The 19,485-nt window shown below is 51.5% G+C and overlaps 1 long non-coding RNA gene across 1 annotated transcript; it reads right to left on the bottom strand.

The window, feature by feature from the left end:
* Nucleotides 1–1,556: 1,556 nt before the first annotated feature.
* Nucleotides 1,557–3,256, bottom strand: LOC147727620 (uncharacterized). The gene is made up of 3 exons (XR_015309502.1): nt 3,169–3,256; nt 2,709–2,768; nt 1,557–1,821 (listed from the first exon to the last, which is right to left on the bottom strand). It is a non-coding gene; the product is annotated as an uncharacterized LOC147727620 (long non-coding RNA).
* Between the last annotated feature and the right edge of the window lie 16,229 nt (nt 3,257–19,485).

The raw sequence follows: 19,485 nt of genomic DNA, 5'->3' as shown, positions 1-19,485 counted from the left end.
AGGAAACAAAATTAAAATGGAGGGAATAAAAATATATAGATAAGAGGTGGGAACAAGGAAGGATGTAAAACTGGGAGACAAAAAGGAAACAAGTCAGGTCCCGGGCCGGCAGCCAATCACAGCGCGGCCTGGGAATGACGTCACGGGGGTGTCCCGGGCCGGCAGCCAATCGCAGCGCGGCCCGGGACAAAGGGGCGGGGCTTAAAAAAAGCACCAGAAACGCCCCCGAATCGCGTTTTCGGGAGAAAGCGCGATTGACAGCCTCTGTCTCCCAATGGCTAGCCTCCATTTATGGAGCTAGCCAATGAGAGGCAGAGGCGGGTCATCGATCATATATAGAACTCAATAGGTTTTTTAGCGAATGCTCACTACGTGAGCATTTGCAGGCAAAACCTAAAAAAGATTTTAACTCAAAGTAGTGTCAGTGAACAAACTTATTAAAAATAAAAATGCTAAAAAGCTGAGTTTTTACACTCTAATAGCATCCTCTTTCGCTCTTGCTTTCCCAATCGCGCCCGGACACTCCGGAGAGTAGCCACACACTTTACAAGTCTTGCCATTCATTCATTCTTTCACACAGGCTGTATCACAATGGTGTGTTGTAATAGTGCCTATGGGATGGAGTGTTCCAGAATGAGCAGTAGTGTTTTGTGTGCTTACTTGACAAGTTGTGTGAGTGGATTTGCTGGACGCTGCAGGTGGCAATCTCTGACCTGCATTCAAACAGCAGAGGTTCTGGCCCAGTGGCCATCTTGGGGACTAAACTGGACAACGTCTTAGTCTACCCTCTACTGTGGATTAAAAAGCTGGCGGAAGGACTTCCTCTGCAACAGGCACCTTGTCCCTCAAAGGCAATGAAGTGTGTTTCCAGAAGAACCATCCTGACCCATTGAAGAACAGCACAGAGAGCAAATGAACCCATCATTACACCACCAGGGAGGACTATAAAGATGGCGTCTATCCTAGGAAGCTTGGAGGACTCTCAGAAGTAACCTGGCAGGACTGCAGCAACCCGTGGGCCATACAGACCCTGCCCTAGAAACAAGAGTAGACATCTTGAGTCGAGTGGCCAGAACCCTGGCGACCATGCGAAGGCCACACCATGAGGATTGTGTGAGAGGCTGCAGCACGCATACAGCATGGCAGAAAGGATGGTTCGCAATCAAGGAAAGCTCGACATCCTTAAGACAGGACATGTTCTTCATTAGATGCTGGTGGGCAAACAATTTACATTTAAACTGGTCTATGTGGGATTGAAACATCAGCCGGGAAGAGCCAGCGACTGCCTGCTCCTGTCTCTCACGGTCATGCAAGCAGAGACCTCTGGGAATGCAGGAATCTTCTCAACTGCACCAGATTTGGAACTTCGTGCCTGGTGTCAGAGAAACCGAAATAGTAGAGTTAACGGAAAGTGCTAAAAGCATTTCTATCCAACCATGGAGTTTAGCGTTCAGTTACAGAGCTGCAACACTGCAGATGTGAACAGATCGAGAGCTCCTCTGCGCCTACAGACTCCAGAGGCCCCTTCCCTGCCCCAGTAAGGCTTCGTCAGCAGCTTTAGAGTTTTCATAATTCACATTTTATTTCTAATCTTCATCACATGATCAGTTCTTTTCTGTAGAAAATGGCAGCTCCTGGCTGATGCAAAGAGCCTTGTCCGCCGTGCGCACGCCACGCACCATCCGGCCTGCCCCACCCTGGCATCGGTTTGGAGACAGACCTTCATGACTGCAGAACGAAGACTCCAGCTGCAAGCAGGCAGGAGGCTGTGGTAACAGAACAGCAGCACTACAGGTAGGAGGGGAGGTCCTTCTCAATCACCTGAGGAGATAAACACAGGCAGGTCAACCTGGAGGGAGAGGCAGGAGAGCTGCAGCTGAGAGGAGAAGGAAGTAGGCAGTGCATTCTGCAGGTGCAGAGGAGAGGAAGGAGGCAGTGCATGCTGCAGGCACCAGGTGCAGAGGAGCAGGGAGGAGGCAGTGCATGCTGCAGGCACCAGGTGCAGAGGAGCAGGGAGGAGGCAGTGCATGCTGCAGGCACCAGGTGCAGAGGAGCAGGGAGGAGGCAGTGCATGCTGCAGGAACTAGGTGCAGAGGACACAAAATGCTGCAGGCACCAGGTGGAGAAGGAGGCAGTGCATGCTGCAGGCACCAGGTGCAGCAAAGAGACAGAATGCTGCAGGCACCAGGTGCAGAGGAGCAGGGAGGAGGCAGTGCATGCTGCAGGCACCAAGTGCAGCTGAGAGGAGCAGGGCAAGAGAGAAGAGGCAGTAGAGCTGCAGGGCAAGGAGAAAGAGGTTGCAAAGCGGAGGATGCATCTAGAGCTGCAGCCAGTGAGCTGACGGGCTGCAGGTGAAATATTCACCTCTTTGACCCAAACCAACGCTGCAATGTGACCCCCTCCAACCTTCTGCACCCAGGGAGAGCTGCACACTCCAAGCTTTGGCAACCAAAGTTGCCACAAAGACCAACAATGCATCAGCTATGTCCCCATATTCAAACCACTGCACATCTGCAGTACACCCCTACAGTCAGCGAGACTGTTACCCAGCATACTCTCCTCTCATGGAGAAACCTCCGCTGAAAGCAGCACACCTCACACCGCTCCCCCACACTCCCTCCACAGCTGCACCTCTTTCCCCACACCAACCCAAACTTAAAATCCAGACAGTCTGTCCAAAGCCCCAAAAATGCAAAAACAAAGCTCACCACCGGGTCATCCATTGGACTGTATCTCTTCACGACTTGTCCTTCACGGTCAATGAGAAACTGGGAACAAAGAAAGAGGGTGTAAGGAAGCAGGTCTGCAGCAGGGAGGGTTGAAGATAACCTGGTGGGGCACATGGAAGGGGAAGAGTCCAGTATGCTGACAGGGGAGTAGACCAAGTGATTGTTCTCAAAAGCAGATGCCCCTATAACGGCTCAGGAAGCTTGCTGAGTGGCACGGTGTCCCGTCTAACCCAAACATCCAGAAATAGAGACAGCGGGGAAGCTCAAACAGACTTCATTTGAGTCTCACGTGGGACTGGCCTGCTGAACCTGCTCTACCAGCTTCTTTGGCCCTCAATGTGCACAAAACAAATTCCAAACAGAACTCAGTTTACAAACAGCCTTTAGAGGGGGGTTAGTTGCCTCATTAGAGCAGAACGACATGGTGACTGAATCTTACCTTGGAGAAGTTCCATTTGATGGCACTGGAGGAGAAAGAAATAAGAGTCATTGACAAGGAAACACTATTTACAAACCCACGATGAAGCACAGCAGCATACTCCCATGTCAACCCAACCAGGCACCCGCCTACTCCGTAAACGGGACACAACAAACACTACTGAGGGAGCATCTATTCAGATATCTCCAAGGGTAGCCAGACTGCATGATTTAGGCACAGCTCCCCTCCATCGGGCTCCTTAATCGCCAACATGCACTTGGGAGGAACTGGTGCTAACAGGAAGAAGACCGTGAGGCCAGCGCCCGCAGATGCTTCACAGCAGAGAAGTGCTCCTGATCGAAAGCAAGGTGGCATTACAGACAGAAAGACTAAAGTGCCAAGACTTTACAAGCCGCCAGCACGGTGAGGCTCGCCAGCAGCAGAGTCTGCAAGACAGATGAAGGTCATTGAGGGAACAGCACGCCCCAGGGTATTGGGAACCCTCTGCCACCCACAGGGCAGTGGATGGGCCCTCTGCCACCCACAGGGCAGTGGGTGGGCCCATCTACATCTCAGAGCGCACCCCTAGAAGTGGGGGTCTTTCAAGCCTCGCTGGAGCACCCCACGGGCCCCACAGTGGCACAGTCTCTTCAGTGCCAGGCAGGGCCCTCGCCCGTGGATTCGGCAAAGATGATACGAACACTAGGCCCTGCGGCCGCAGGCGAGGGCTCAAGGCCTGCTGCACAAACTGCCCCCCTCCACCAAGAGGTGGCCTAAAGCCTGCAGAACCCCGGGGTAATGGGTCGGTCTGCTGTGGGGGCAGAGTCCAGTCTTGGCGGCCCCGGGTGCAGCTGCGGCTCTCAGGGGGGGGCGGCGGGGGCTCAAGGTCCGCCTCCTCTGCAGGGCTCTCCCTGGGGGGCTCCGAGGCTCCCCGGTGTCGGGTGCTTAGTGATGGTATCCAGGCGCGGTTCGCTCATGTCTCCGCATAATCACTTTACAGGTAATCTCGGTGTAGGATTACCGCCATCCGGGCGGGGCGGGAGGGGGGGGCAAAAATAAACACTGCAGAGAGGAGCTGGGGGGGGGATAAACCCTGCAGAGAGGAACTGGAGCGGGGGGGGGAGGAGATAACAACTAGAGGGGAACTAGAGCCAAAGAAACGAGAAACAAGACTAAAACTTTAAACTACAGACACCAGCGGCAAACGCAGGAATTATTATAAGCGATGTGCAGCACACCCAGCGCGTCTCACCGGCCCCGCTTCTAGGCGCCCTGCGCTAGAGCCCACTGCGCCGCCAGTGTCTGCCCCACAGATCACCCACCCCTGCTGCGGGTGGATGGTGCGAGCTGCAGGTGCCGATCAAATGTCTTCCATCACCGCCCAGACTCGGTCCATTGCTAACCGCCCCCTCCCTTCCTGCCAAGCTCACCACACCCCAGCCAAGCACATTGGGGGGGGGGGTAGCCTTTCTAACAGGCACATGGGGGGGGGGGGATTACAAGCCTTTAGGACAAGCACATGGGGGGGGGGATTGCAAACCTTTAGGACAGGCACATGGGGGGGGGGGATCGCAAGCCTTTAGGACAGGCACATGGGGGGGGGGATTACAAGCCTTTAGGACAGGCACTGTGTTCCTTCATAGCTCACTCAGGAATCCTTGGCCTGGGCCGACAGAACTCACCGGACTCGTATCTCCTCCCTGGGGCCATACCTGGGGATTGGAAGCGGTGTTTGTGCAGCCGGCAGAGCGCTGACAGAGTTCACTCGAAAAGTGAAAACACGAGGGTCTGATGTCAATCAGCGACATGCGAGCCCTGCGCAGGGGAAATATGCGGCGGGAACTGTACTCGGAAAGGCGCGCTTTTCATGAGGCTTTTTCGCAGAGACTTGCCTGTCTGTCAAAATAATGGACCTTCTGGTCGGTCATATCTGGTGAGTGGGATCTGAGTGACTGACGGAGGTGCTGTCAACAGTCCGCCCCTCGCGCTCCCGTCAGGTGCCCCCTGAAGCTGTATGAATTTCGCGCCCTGGGGCCCTCGCGCTTCCCCGGATCAGCCTGGCAGTGTTTTGATTGGAGGCAAAGGCAGTGGAAAGACCAATGGGGAATGCCGCTGTCTGACTGAAGTTACCGGAGTGCCGTGGGAGTCCGGCTCGTTTATTATTTATTTGTGTATATTTATAAAGCTCGGACTTTACCCGAAGGTGTCAGAGCGTTGTACAATAGAGCCAGTTACATTACAAAAGAACCGTGTGAAGTGTAGGCACGAAGGAAACAAAATTAAAATGGAGGGAATAAAAATATATAGATAAGAGGTGGGAACAAGGAAGGATGTAAAACTGGGAGACAAAAAGAAAACAAGTCAGGTCCCGGGCCGGCAGCCAATCACAGCGCGGCCCGGGAATGACGTCACGGGGGTGTCCCGGGCCGGCAGCCAATCGCAGCGCGGCCCGGGACAAAGGGGCGGGGCTTAAAAAAAGCACCAGAAACGCCCCCGAATCGCGTTTTCGGGAGAAAGCGCGATTGACAGCCTCTGTCTCCCAATGGCTAGCCTCCATTTATGGAGCTAGCCAATGAGAGGCAGAGGCGGGTCATCGATCATATATAGAACTCAATAGGTTTTTTAGCGAATGCTCACTACGTGAGCATTTGCAGGCAAAACCTAAAAAAGTATAAACCAAAATGTCATTATACTACTTTCCCTCTCAGATTTATTTTTATTTATTTATTTATTTTATTTATTTATTTTAAATTTCTAAAGCGCGAACAAATACCACGAATGGTGTCTCGGCGCTGCTCTCAAATCTGAAATCTCAAATTTACTCTCAAATCTGTCTCCAAATTAGTCATTTCCGTCTACATAATGAGTTACCTCAATTATAATTTCCATTTGTAGCAAAAACGAGCAAAATTTAACATTTCACAGTTGAATTGTACCTAGTTATGAATACATACAGGGGGTTATTTTCAAGCCCCTTGCACCACCCGTTCATCAATTTTCCCATGTTAAAAATGACGCAAAAGTGGCGCAAGGGCCTTATTAATAAGCCCCACATTTTTTATTAAAAACAAGGTTACTAGGCAATGTATTCTGTACTCCGTCTCTAAATGAAATGTAAATAATCCTTTGTCATTTGATGATTCAGCAAAATGTGAGCCCTTGGTGAACAATAAAAGAACAGTTAATAAGCCTATTCTAGTATCAATCTAGAATGCATATATTTATATTTATTTTGGTGGGAGTTCGCGATTATTCCTGCACATTTTAAATGATCCATGGAAAAAACACACAGTTAAGAAATAAGTTATGTGTGACACTCAAATTTTCAGGGCCTCTGTAACTTACCAGTTATATTTAGAAATGCACACAACACACGAGATAACTCGCGGTCAACCACCATGATGTACTTGAGTTAACTGTGTTTTTTGCATCTGTGCTGTTGCCAAATATATGTTTTGTCAATGGCGCTCAGCTGTGCTTAGCCATGAACTCCTGAACCCATCGCCTCTCAAGGCCTTGAGCGTGAGATGCAGGGTTAGACCCTGAAACCAACTCCACCATGGCCACCCATCCCCTGGTGCACATGGCCTTTTTAGACATGCACTACTTGACTTTGGCACAGGATCTGATACGTGCAAAACTGCTGAAATTGACCCCTTTCTTTAGGGAACGAGCTCAGCATAACTCATGTTTGATTGCCATGAGTAAAAAACATATTTGGTAAAGGTACAAATCCATAAAAAACAGCAACTCGATAACAACATCATTAACGACCTTTAGTTGTGTATGTCATGTGAATTTCAGTGGTTTTGCATATTTGAACCACAGACATATTACTTTTTAACTATGTTTTTTAATTAATTTAATTGTATTTTCCATGATTTGCTTATTTGTATACCCACGTCAAATCAACAATGCCCCCGCGGCTGTGCATGGCCTTTTTTTTGTATTTCTATTTATTGAAGTTTCAAAGTCAGTTACACAGAGAAACAAAATGCATTGCAAGTCGTGTTGAAAAAGGTCATACATTAAGCAATAAATTAACACAGTCACAGTCACTTCAATCAAACAACAAGCTAGTTCACACAGCGCATTAGGTCATCAGGAGCAGTTCTAAGAAGCATTGTATAACACAAACACAGGGGAGGTGGACCAGAAGGAAAATAATGGGAGGAGGGGAATGAGGAGGCAGTCACACATAGAGAGAGGATTGAGAGACCTCTCTCAACGGCATCCCTAGTCGCCGTGATGAGCGTGTTCAGCTTAGATGTGTCGCGCTCTAGCTCTGGCCTTTCGCTGTGGGGGGCACTTGGTGTCGGGGGTCATATCACATGCTGAACGACCTAATGTGTGTCAGTGACAGTGTCCACTTCTCTTTCCTGCTGTGCCTGACCTTAGACTGTGTGCAGTGTGGGGGGGGGGGGGGGGGGGAGGTTTGGTCCCCGGATCCCCAGGCCACTTAACTCTCCGTGACTTCCAAAACCCCATTGCGCATGTCATGTGGCTGTGTTCAGAGTGTCTTTTGCGCACGGACTGGCCTTAAGCCCACCCCTGTGCTAAACCTGCCATGGATGCCGATCCATGCTGTACACGGTCTGTGGCCGCGCACAGCGTGGGTTAGCAGCAGAGCCTGACCTCCATCCAGGGCCTTTGCCTCAACCCTCCCTGGGCACCCAACCCATTCTGCACTCAAAGAACGAGGCACACTGAGTGCCTCATTTATGAGAAGTTTTGCATTGCTGCGTGAAAGCTGCAATGCGTCACTTCCCAGTGCGCCCTCTTTGTGACATGATGGATCCGTCATATTTACTGTATGACGCATCATGTTGCAAGGAATGACAGATACATCAGTATTACTGATGTATCTGTCTGTGCAAAACTGGCGCATTGCTGGGGTGTGTCTGAAAACAGACGCAACTCCAGTGATGTGTCCTTTCACATGGGGCAAGCACGCGTTGGCATCCTAGAAGTGGCGCAGTGAAATCTTATAGATTTCACTGCGCCACTCCAACCACCCTTTACTGCATGGGGAATGCCCACCCTGCCTAAATTACACCTGATGCCGGCGCAATGAAGTGCAGGGGTTTATGAAGTGACGCATCTGCCTAGATGCATCACTTTGTAAATATGACGCAACATGGCGCCTATTTTACGCCGCCTCTGTGTTACAAAAAGTAATTCAACAGCGGCACAACAGTGATGCAGTGGCTCATAAATAAGCCCCTTAGTCAATACGGTGGCATCATATTTAAGGTACACAACAATAGCAGGTTGTTTCCCAACAGCAAGACTGCTAGGATCAGCACCATGCATGGGATGTGCTATGGACCTTGGATAGAGCATGTGAGAGCTTGAATATCTCTTTGGAGAGTATGTGATGTTTACAGACCTGAGTTGTTCTGTGCATAGCAATAAAATGCTTGAACAGAGGTAGGGAGCGACCTCGAAGATGGGAAACCTGCTTCATGTCTCTGCATGGACGCTCAACATCCTGTGACCATGGCCGGACTGGCTGTAGCGGGTACCGGGCAATTCCCCGGTGCGCCGCACGGGTGGGCACCGGTTTTGCGCCCCTGGGGGCCGATTTTGTTACAGGGCCTTTTTCGGCCCTGTAACAAAATCGTCCGAAAAGCGGCCTGGCAAAGAGCTTGGCGGCACTCCGGCGGGGGGGGTAAGGTGGGGCTAGGGGCCGAGCACTTTGACAGAGCCAGTTTTGGTTTCCAGTCCGGCCCTGCCTGTGATTCTGGGCAAATCCTTATTCTCCCTGTAACTTACAAATAAAATGAATGTGTCCCTCTGTAACCAAACTGGTGCTCATGTAAAGCGCTCTGATACCTTCAGGTCAAGATTGCGTTAAATAAAACTCTGGAAACAAATAAAGGAGATGCTCACACTCTGCTGCGCCCAATTACTCTGCAGAACAGCAATAGGTTTTAGGGTAGGGCTGTTACAGAGTATAGGGCAGATTTATAAGCGCATTTTTCTGGCCCATATTTACAAGGACAGGAAAATCCACCCTGTGTGCCTTTTCCTGTCCTTGTAAATACGGGCACTTTACACTCAGCACTTTGTTCGAAAGGGGCGTTCCATGGGTGTTGCTGTGGGCGTTCCCACACAACACCCATGGAACCAGGCACATTTCCAGATTTGCAAGAAATCCTAAATTTGGAAATGTGTGAATGCTACACCTCCCCAGGGGAGGCGTAGGGAGGTGCACTGAGGAGAAAAGTATTAATTTCCCCTCGTTGTTTTCCTCTTTCTGTGCGTGCTGCATTCTGCAGCACACATATAATGAGGAAATGACCTCTAATGACTGTTTATATACAGAAAGGTGTCCCTTCATGCACATAAACAATCCTTTAAATGGACGTTTTACAGGTTCTATGTGTGATAATGCAGCACACATAGAAGTTGGAAAACGCCATTTCTGATTGCTTCTGTGCCGGAAGCAAAGCCTTCAAGCCCATAAACAATCATCCCTGTGACGCTGACATCCTTGCACCATGGTGCAAGGGTGCCTGTGTTGGTGCAATGGAGCAATTTATGAGTCAGCACAAGAGGAAGCACAGAGATGCGACATATTGTTGTAAATATGTCGTATCCCTATGCTTCCAAACTAACGCAGCGCTGCACATCAAAATGACTTGCTGCATGTGGTGTCCTGGCCTAGGCCTATAATGTAGGGACACAAGACACGTGCGTTACAGTTGGTGGCTAGTGACTTACTGACCACGCCCAGGGCCCTGGGCTCTTTATTAACAATGTAGCGTGTCCACGCTTACGTCCGGGCTCTACCATAGCCTCTTCACACTTGAGGGGGAACACAATTAGAAACAGTGGGAGGGGGCGTGTGCTGCAGTGGTACACCCCACTGGCAGCAACACTACATTCCTCCTTTACCTAGGGATAAAAATGGAAAAACAGGAAAACAGATACATGGATGCTTCATAGTCCATCTGGCCAGCAAACTTGCTGTTGCAAGTAGTGGTTGGTGCTCGCAAACAAAGTTCACCAACTGTCTCTGGTTCAGTCTCTGCTCAACAGGTATAACTCATAACATTTCGAATATCAAAACGGAACAGTCTTACTTTATTCTCGGCGGGGTCAGCCATCTCGATCGGTTCAACGCCAGCATTGTGCCACAAAGTCATGATACCTCTGGGAAGGCTTTGGACACGGATGTAGGCTGTATCTTGTTTGGCTTCGGCCTTCCCCGTGGCTGTGGGTGACTCTTCTGTCCTTCCGTTCTCGTTGACGTCTGGCTCTTCCACTGGTTTCTCCGTCACGTGAACACTCGGGGTCGTGCTGTCTGGTTGGCCTGTTGCAGTGTCTGTTTGCCCCTGTCCTGATGGTCGTTGTTGAGGTGTGGGGTACCACTCATCCGGGTCGAGGTCTGCACTTCCCTCGGGTACTTGCTTGAAGAGCGAGACGTTCCTTGTGACCGATTCTCCGTCCCTGACGGCTGTGACCATGGTCCCGTTTATTGCCGTCACAGTCCATGGGACTAGTTCGAAGGGCAGACGGAACTTTCCTCCGGGGTGGCGGTCTTTCACCAGAACTGAGTCTCCAACTTGTATGGTGCTGTCGGTCGCTCTTCTCCTTCGGGATGCTTCTTGGTTGGTTTTGGTGCGCTGCTCCATGGACCGGTTTCTGGGGTTTGGAGCAAGTTCCCACGCGGGGTGGTGCGGGATAGTGTCGGCCATGACTCGATTGAAGGAGAGTCGGCTTGGGGAGACTCCTGTGGTGCAATGCAGGGTCAGGCGGTACTCTCGGATGAATTGGTAGATGGCCAGCTCCAGGCACTGGCCGTCGGCAACTGCAATCTGTATCATTTTGTTCAAAGTCCTTATTAGTCTCTCGACCTCTCCCTTGGCCTGTGGCCACCGTGGCGTTATCCGTCTGTGCTTGATGCTCTGGTTTTGAAGATACTCCGTGAATTCGCTGCCATTAAACGGGGGTCCGTTGTCAGTGCGGACTTCCTTCATGAGCCCGTGGGTGGCAATTATCTTTTCGAATTTTGGTATTACTTCGGAGGCTGCTGTCGATGGCACAATCTCGACTTCCGGGTAGCGAGAGAAATCGTCCACCACGACGAGCATGTACTTGCCTCCCGGGAGACTGCCAAAGTCTGCGCTCACTCGCACCCACGGGGAAGTGGGGCCTTCTTCAGTTACCACTGGCGCCGGAGGGTTTGGAAGGCTCGTTGCAAGACACACTGGGCACCTATGGATCACCTCTTCAACTGCTCTGTCGAGTATAGGGAACCACACTTTGCTCCGGAGCCTGTTTTTGGATTTGACGATCCCTTGGTGTGATCCGTGTGCAAGTAAGGCAGCTTGATGGGTTAGGCTGCTGGGTAGCACCAGGCGGGGGCCTCTCAGGAGGCAGCCTTCGGTTGAGACTGACAGTTCATGCCTGACGAGGTACAGGGCTTTCAGGATGGTTTGGGCGTCCGAGGTGTGAAAGGATGATGGGCTCTGGAGCGCCTTCCAATCTCCGGATTCTATGGCATGGATTGCGATTTGGAGGCAGTCATCGTCCTTAGTGGCCCATGATACTTCTTCCAGAGACATGGGGATCGGCCTTGACCGTTTGACGATTAGTCGGACGTACTCTTCTGTGGCGGCTGCTTCGGCCGCTTCCGCGTCGGTGACAGGGCGGGCGTGTCTTGAGAGATAGTCTGCAGGATTGCGCGTGCCGGGCGGTATTCTACTGTGAAATGGAACTCTTGCAGCTGCAGCACCCATTTCTCGATCCTCGGGGGTGGGCGAGAGGAGGAGCCTTGGAATAGTGGTATGAGGGGCTTATGATCGGTAATTACCGAGAAAGGATGTCCGTAGAGATAAATGTGAAAATGGCGGCACCCCCACAGAATAGCGATGGCCTCCCGTTCAATTTGGGAATAGCGTTGTTGGGTAGGCGTGAGGGTGCGGCTGGCGTACGCCACGGGTGCCCATTCCCCGCAGGGTTGTCGTTGCGACAGGACGGCTCCCAGGCCAGTGGGACTGGCATCAACTAGCAGTTGGGACTCATTTTGTGGGTTGAAGTACGCCAGTGTTGTGTCAGCTGACAGGGCTGCTTTTGTGCTCATGAAAGACTCTTGTTGCTCCGGGCCCCACACCCAGGTGGCATTTGACTTCGTGAGGCCCCGAAGTGGTCCGGTCAAGTCTGACAGATCTTTTATGAAACGCCCACAGTATGTCACCATGCCTAAAAAACTGCGGACGGCTGTTATAGAGGTGGGTGCTGGTGCGTTGTGAATGTCTCTCACCTTTTCAGGGTCTGGGCCTACTCCTTGCTCGGAGAATCTGTATCCGAAAAAGCTTATATCTTTGCGCAGAAACTCGCACTTGTCTTTGTGGAGAGTTAGCCCTTTCTCTTGTAGGCGGTTGAATACTGCTTGGAGGCCCCTGATGTGTTCTTCCAGAGTCGGGGCATGCACTAGGATATCGTCGCTCACGTTCAGTACGCCGTCGAGGCCTTGGAGGACGTTGTGGATGATATTTTGAAACACCTCGGCGGCGCTTGAGATGCCGAAGTTGAGCCTCGTGTATCTCCACAGGCCAGCGTGTGTGGAGAAAGTCGTGATTAGACGTGAGTCTGGGTGGAGCGGGATTTGATGGTATCCTGACCTCAGGTCCATTTTGGAGAACCACTTGGACCCTGCGAGTTCCCCGATGATGTCGTCGATGGTTGGCATCAGGTGACGTTCTCTTTTAATGGCCAGATTGGGAAGGCGCATATCCACACATATTCTCACCGCTTCAGGTTGCTTCGGCTTTTTGGCCACGACAATGGGGGATACCCACCGGGTGGGTCCCGTCACTCATTCGATGATTCCGGCTCGTTCCAACATCCTCAGCTCGGTTTCCACTTTGGGCCGGAGGTGGAATGCAATCCGGCGGTGCCGGAGGGCTACCGGGGCCACTGAACGGTCGATGTGGAGACGGACGGGGGGGCCTCGTAGGCATCCGATCCCTTCGAACAGCGAGGAATGTTCTGCGACCAGATTATCCAGGCCTTGAGCTTGCAACGTCAGGGCAAAATGGATGAGACCCAGTTCTCGTGCGGTCTTGCAACCCAGGAGGAATCCCGAACCTTCTTGAGAGACGTAGATCTTTGTCTGCAACTGCGTGGAATTGTGAGACACGGTCGTTCGGAACACTCCGCACAGGCGCAATGGGCGTCGGGTCCCGTAGGCGAACACCTGCACTCTGGTGGGGTGAAGTGTGGGGGCGTCTTCCAGGCACTGGTACACACTGGCGGCCATGAGATTTATCGTTGCGCCAGTGTCGATGAGGGCTCTGACTGTTTGGCCATGGACATGGACGGTGCACATAGGTTTGTTGGACGACGTGGCCGCTAAGGTGTTAAGCATGCGCACTACGTGGACAGACGCGGCGTCCTCCTCGTCGTCGTCCATGTCGCTGCTGTTTGACGTGTTCGGCAGCGGCGCCACTTGTCGCGCTCTTCTGGGTGGGCCGCTTTGCTCCTTCCGCTGCGACGATAGGCAGACGCTCGCAAAGTGGTTGGCCTTCCCACACGCACTGCAGATTTTACCTGGGCAGGCGCCTTTGTGTGGGGTGGCACCACCGCACCAGATGCAGGTTCGATCACGGGTGGGCTGGGGCTGATGCGGCTGATCTCTCTTCTGAGGCCTCGTCCGGTCGGCTGGACGTCGTGACTTGACCACGCATACAGGCTCGGTCTTTACTTTGACTGCTGGATTTGGTTCCATGTGGGCTGCCCGAGCCTTGGAGAGTTCTTTAGAGCGTCCCAGTGCGAGGATGTCGCGCATGGGCATGGCGTCCGTTTCCAGCACCCTCTCCCGTAGCTTCAGAGAGGCACACCCCTGAATGAATTGGGCGCGAATTTCATCTTCCACGTCTGGGAGCGTGCACGTGCTGGCCAGCTTCTTAAGACGCGCGTAGAACACATCCACCGACTCCTCGGGGAGCTGACGAGCCTGTCGGAGCAGGAAACGTTCGTAATCCGCGCTAGTAAAGGGCTCGAAGTACCTTGAGATGGCATCTCGCAGGGTGGCGTATGTGTGTGGTGGGTCGCCTTCTGTGATGTCCTTGGAGATGTCGTGAATGGCCTCTCCTCCCAGGTGCAGAAGCATTGCACGGCGTTGCGCCACCGCAATGTCTGCTGCGATGAAGTAGTTTTCAAGCCGTTCCACCCATTTTCTCCATCGAGTAGCCTGCGAGGGTGGCGTGCCCGTGATGGAAAAGGGCTCAAGGGGCGGCACGGTGGCCATTGAGGCGGCAGCAGGACCGGGCTGGACCCACGCGCTGAGATGGCAGGCAGAGGCGGGTTATCTGAGCTCCCACGCGCCCAGTGGGGAGATGCAGGCACTTCTGGGGTACAGGTAGGCGCAGTCCCGCTGGAAACGCGGTGATGAGCAGCGCTGGCGGGCCGGGGACACGCGAGATGCGTGAGGAGCGCCGTTGGTAGTCCACTGCGCATGCGCAGGACCGCTGGTGCGTCGCACGGGCCTGGCGGCGTGCGGAGAGGCGTACGCGGGCCCAGGGGCGGCGGGAGCAAGGCGCAGGCGGGGCGGGCAGCGGCCCGTACCTGTGTGAGGCGCACCAGGGTCCGCAGGCGAGGCGTCCGCTGGACTGATGGAGGCCGCGTGGAGGCACCGGAAAGTAGCGTGGGCAGCTACCGGTCGGCGGGTCTTCGCCGGGACCGAGGCACTGCAGGGCGTCGTGCGTCGCTGGGACGGAGGTGGGCCAGGTGAGGTCCGGTGGTGCCGTAGGGGCGGCAGTCGGCTCCGGAAAGCAGGCTAGCGTGCCACGTGCAGGGTGGCACGGCGCAGGGCTGCGGGGCAGCAGTGGGTGACCGGCAAGGTCACGGTGCAGCAGGGCACACGGTGGGCAGGCAATAGACCACCGTCGTCGCCAATGTGGTGTCCTGGCCTAGGCCTATAATGTAGGGACACAAGACACGTGCGTTACAGTTGGTGGCTAGTGACTTACTGACCACGCCCAGGGCCCTGGGCTCTTTATTAACAATGTAGCGTGTCCACGCTTACGTCCGGGCTCTACCATAGCCTCTTCACGCTTGAGGGGGAACACAATTAGAAACAGTGGGAGGGGGCGTGTGCTGCAGTGGTACACCCCACTGGCAGCAACACTACACTGCACGACGCTTCATTAGTTTATGAAAAATCTGCCCCTATATTTTGAGGCATTGGTCACTGCTGAATTTCCATAAATCCTATGCTTGTTAATTAACTTTAGACTTTGGCCTGAACAAAATCATAACTGCAATAACAGTGGATCCTTCATGAATAAACATTCCTAGATTTGTTTGAAAGGATTCTTTTCAGAGGTCTGTTCAGATGTCTGTGATGGCTGTGTACAAATGAGTAGGTCGAATGGAGACCAGTAATAAAAGTGAAGACATACTTTGTGACTTATTCATATGCAGAGTATAATGTGTAGCTTATAAGAATAACCGCTAAGAAACATATTTTGTGAATGGACATCGGAAGATTTGTGTGAAGTTTGTATTATGCAAGGATTTTTGAAGATGCCGATTGATTACCCCCACATTGTATGAGCTTTTAATAGCACCAATGAAGACTTCCCAGCACTTCTTGTTACAACCTGTGGATATTCCACACAAACGGCGGCTCAAACAATTTTTTGCTGTAACCTGATACATACCGTTCCCTGCACCAATGGTAACTGAAGGATCTCTGCTGGAATTGAATGTACACGTTTTTGCAAGAATTTAGTCTGGAGCTGAGACTAAGAAACAGGTTTAGTATTATTTCATGCACTGCAACGCAGCAACTTACAAGTTGCAGAGCTGCATTTTGTGAGAGAGAGAGAGCAGGGCAGCGCCATATCTATTACGGTATGGCGGTGCTCTCTTCCCAAGAGCTGGAGCATATTAAGCCTGTCTTTCAACACGCATACACATTTGCACCACAATTCAAAGGTTTGTGTATAATGTCTAGCAAATACAGTGCCACCTTAAATCTTTAAAAATTATCAGGCATTGAATGTGCGCTGTACAGTGGAAATTCAGCATTATCTCACCTTTACATAGCACCTAAACTGTGTAGCTGCCAAGAATGTGTATAGTGCCACCTCCGTCTACAAAAAGAAAACCACCAATGTGAGAGGGCCTTTACCATCTTTGAGCAAAGTGCACAAAGTGGCATACCTGCTGAACACAGTTCTTCTGTAGAGCAAGATGTAGGAAGAATTTCTGAATCTAAGGGGCTCATTACGATGGCGATCGTTACACCATCGAAATGAGAATTACCCACCGCCGTATTAGAATGGTGGTGGGTATCGTGATGCCGCCATGGTAAGGCTGGCGGGGATTGGCTTTGGGGGCCCGTTGCGGGCTCCCTCGGTGTGGGTTGGGTGTGCACTGAGGGTAACCCCCTGCAGTTCCCTGCGCCAAGTGGCAAGCACAGCATGGTGCCTGCCACGTGGTTCAGGGAAATGCTGTGCCTGCCCTTTTACAATTGCGGACGGTGCTGCAGCCAGCAGCACCATCCGCAATGGTAAAAGGCCAGGATGCGTCCGCCAGTATAGTGGGTGCATCCTAATTGGGCTGGTGGGACCGCCGCACGTCTGGCGGGCGGTCCCATCACTGTTATGATGGCGGAGTACTTATGTCCGCCCGCCATCATATTGAGCCCCTAAATAACTATTTTAATAAGTACTTGAAGAAAAAAGTTTCTTCTTACTGTTTTGGTAGAAGCAGTCATGGATAAAACAGTAGAGCCATGTGAAACAATACCAGAAACAAAAAACAAAGTAATATTTGAAGAAGTAGCATAGGAAGAGCTTTTTTCACACCACCATCTTGTTGACCATCACTTCCAAGAAAACGAAGTCCAAGCCCCTAAACTTCTCCTCGCCTCTTTCGGATAAAGGTGACAGATGCTGGGCGCCAAGGGGGACATGTCCGAAGGTAATTCCATGACAGCCTGGGAACCCCCACTAATGCCAATGATGGTGATGAAGCTGCACATGTGCTGTTAGAAGGAATGCTACTGAGATAGTGGCAGTTACCTTCAGGGACATTGCAGCACCTGCCACCTCTATGATTCAACTGTATTTCAGAGAAATCAAGCATAGCAGCAATAACCTTTCCCCCATTGTTGTGCTCTGGGGCCCACCTATTCCCCATTGATTCTGATGCCATCAAAGCACTCCAATCTGTTACCACCACAAAGGAGACACTTGAGTTTTGGTGATTTCTTTTGGATTCAGATGAACTGTAAGCACATTGCAGTCTGCATATGTTTCCATTCCAAAATGCATATGGTAAGATGGGCAAGCAGCTTGGTACCTACAAAATTGGCTCACTTGAAATGGGAACATCACATGGTAGCACAGCAACACAGACAATAAGTTGTGCAAATAAATGGTGGTTTATTCTCTCAATCAATCAACAGTTCCAAAATAAAATAGCAAAAAGTACAAGGTTGCAAAGTACCAAATCCAGGATGCTGAAAGTCCTGCCCGCTCTAGCACATTTCCATTTGGCACCTTCAGCTTGCATAGGTAGCTCACATTTGGCTTATCTTGCTCAGTCACCATTTTGTTACTGAAAGTAATTGTGGCAATAAGAAAAGCACTATCAACTTTATGTTCAGCAGGGATAAAGGTACAACTGAAATTATTCAAGCTACCATTTAGCCCTGGACATGACACAATAATGATCTCTGCAGATCTGTTTTGTTTCCTTTGTGATTCAATGAATAAAGTGTGGCTTCTGCCAGTAGCCACAATGTTACCCTGTACTTAACATATATGTTTCAAATGGGATTTCTGATTGGCTAAGGTTTGCACCAAAGCCAGGCAGATAGCACCATTGTAGTCAGGATAAAGGAGTTACACTCCTAAAATAACCCCTGCTCACCCCCTTGGTAGCTTGGCACGAGCAGCCAGGCTTATCTTAGAGGCAGTGTGTAAAGCATTTGCACAAAACCAACAGTAATACAGTGTAAGCACTACAAAAGGACACCACAACAGTTTAGAAAAATATCCAATATTTTTAAATACTTAAACAGGACCAAATACGATAAAAATCCACAATACAGTACTTTCAAAATAGTTGCTACACCAGATGTCTTTTAAATGGCAAAATTAAGTTGAAAATACAGTTCTAGCTGACCGCATCAGTTCAGGACAGCAACAGTGCGACAGACTCGTTTACAGTACCTTTCTTAGTGCCGCTCACACGGAGGTGTGAGTTGGTCTTGGCATCCGTCGCGGTTGCAATACAAAGTGGCAGCGGTGCACAGTGCGGTGTCCCTCGATGCAGTGCAAGCAGCAGCTCGGTGACGATCATCCAGACGGCGTTGGTGAGACCAAGACGGGCGGTGCAGAGTGAGACGTGCTTGATTCAGTGCTGGCAGGTTGCGATGCAAGTGACAGAGCCGGTTGTGGCTCTCGTCGCTGTTACGGTGCAAAGTGGAAGCAGTGCATGGTGCAGTGTCCCTCGATGCGGTGCGAGCAGCGGCTCGGTGGCGATCGTCCAGACGTCATCGGTAAGTCCAAGGCGAGCGGTGCAGGGAGAGACGGTGCTCAATGCTGTGCTGGCAAGTTGCAATGCAGCGACGGAGCCGGTTGGCGGGAATTGGTCATGGCTGAGCCAGACAGCTGTACGTGATGAGGCGGTCACAGGTGTCAAGCCAGCGGCGACCAAGTCAGTGAGACTAGGCCAGCGAAGTGAATCGAGACTGTGCTGGTTGTGGTGCCTCTCGATGCGGTGCAGGTGAAAGTTCAGTCCAGTCCTCCCACTGGCCAAGGCAGAAGCAGCAGCCGCAGGCCAATCCACAAAGCAACAACACAGCAAAGGGGCAGTACTCCTCCTTGAAACTCTTCCAGCTCTTCTTCTTGGCAGGTTCCTTGATTCCAGCGAGATCTAAAATCTTGGGGTCAGGGCCCCAATATTTATACCAGCAATTCCTTTGTCCTCTGAAGGCAGAGGGCCTGTACCTAGGTCAAACCAGTTCTGGGTGCATTCTGCCAGTGTGCACCTCCTTCCTTTGTCAGTGTGGGCCAGGGTCCTCAGACGCACCACAGGAGGTGGAGCCAGCATTGTGGAAGGTGAGCCCAACCCTTTTCAGACCCAGGTGTCACTCCTCCCACCCATCTAGGTGTAGATGTGCCTATTCAACCTGGCTGAATCACCCTGACTCCCCTCAGCTCCCGTCCCTCAGAAACCAGACAGACAATACACAAGCTAGCAGAGGAAGGCTGGATGGTTATGTCAGAAAATACCCACTTTCTAAAAGTGGTATTTTCAAACACAGAATGTTAAAACCAACTTTACTAAAATATGTGTTTTATCATTCTG

The sequence above is a fragment of the Lissotriton vulgaris genome, chromosome 3_1 (genome assembly GCF_964263255.1).
Source record: "Lissotriton vulgaris chromosome 3_1, aLisVul1.2, whole genome shotgun sequence".
Classification (NCBI taxonomy): Eukaryota; Metazoa; Chordata; class Amphibia; order Caudata; family Salamandridae; genus Lissotriton; species Lissotriton vulgaris.
Note: the sequence above shows the minus strand (reverse complement) of the source record. Positions and strands in the feature narration are given on the sequence as shown.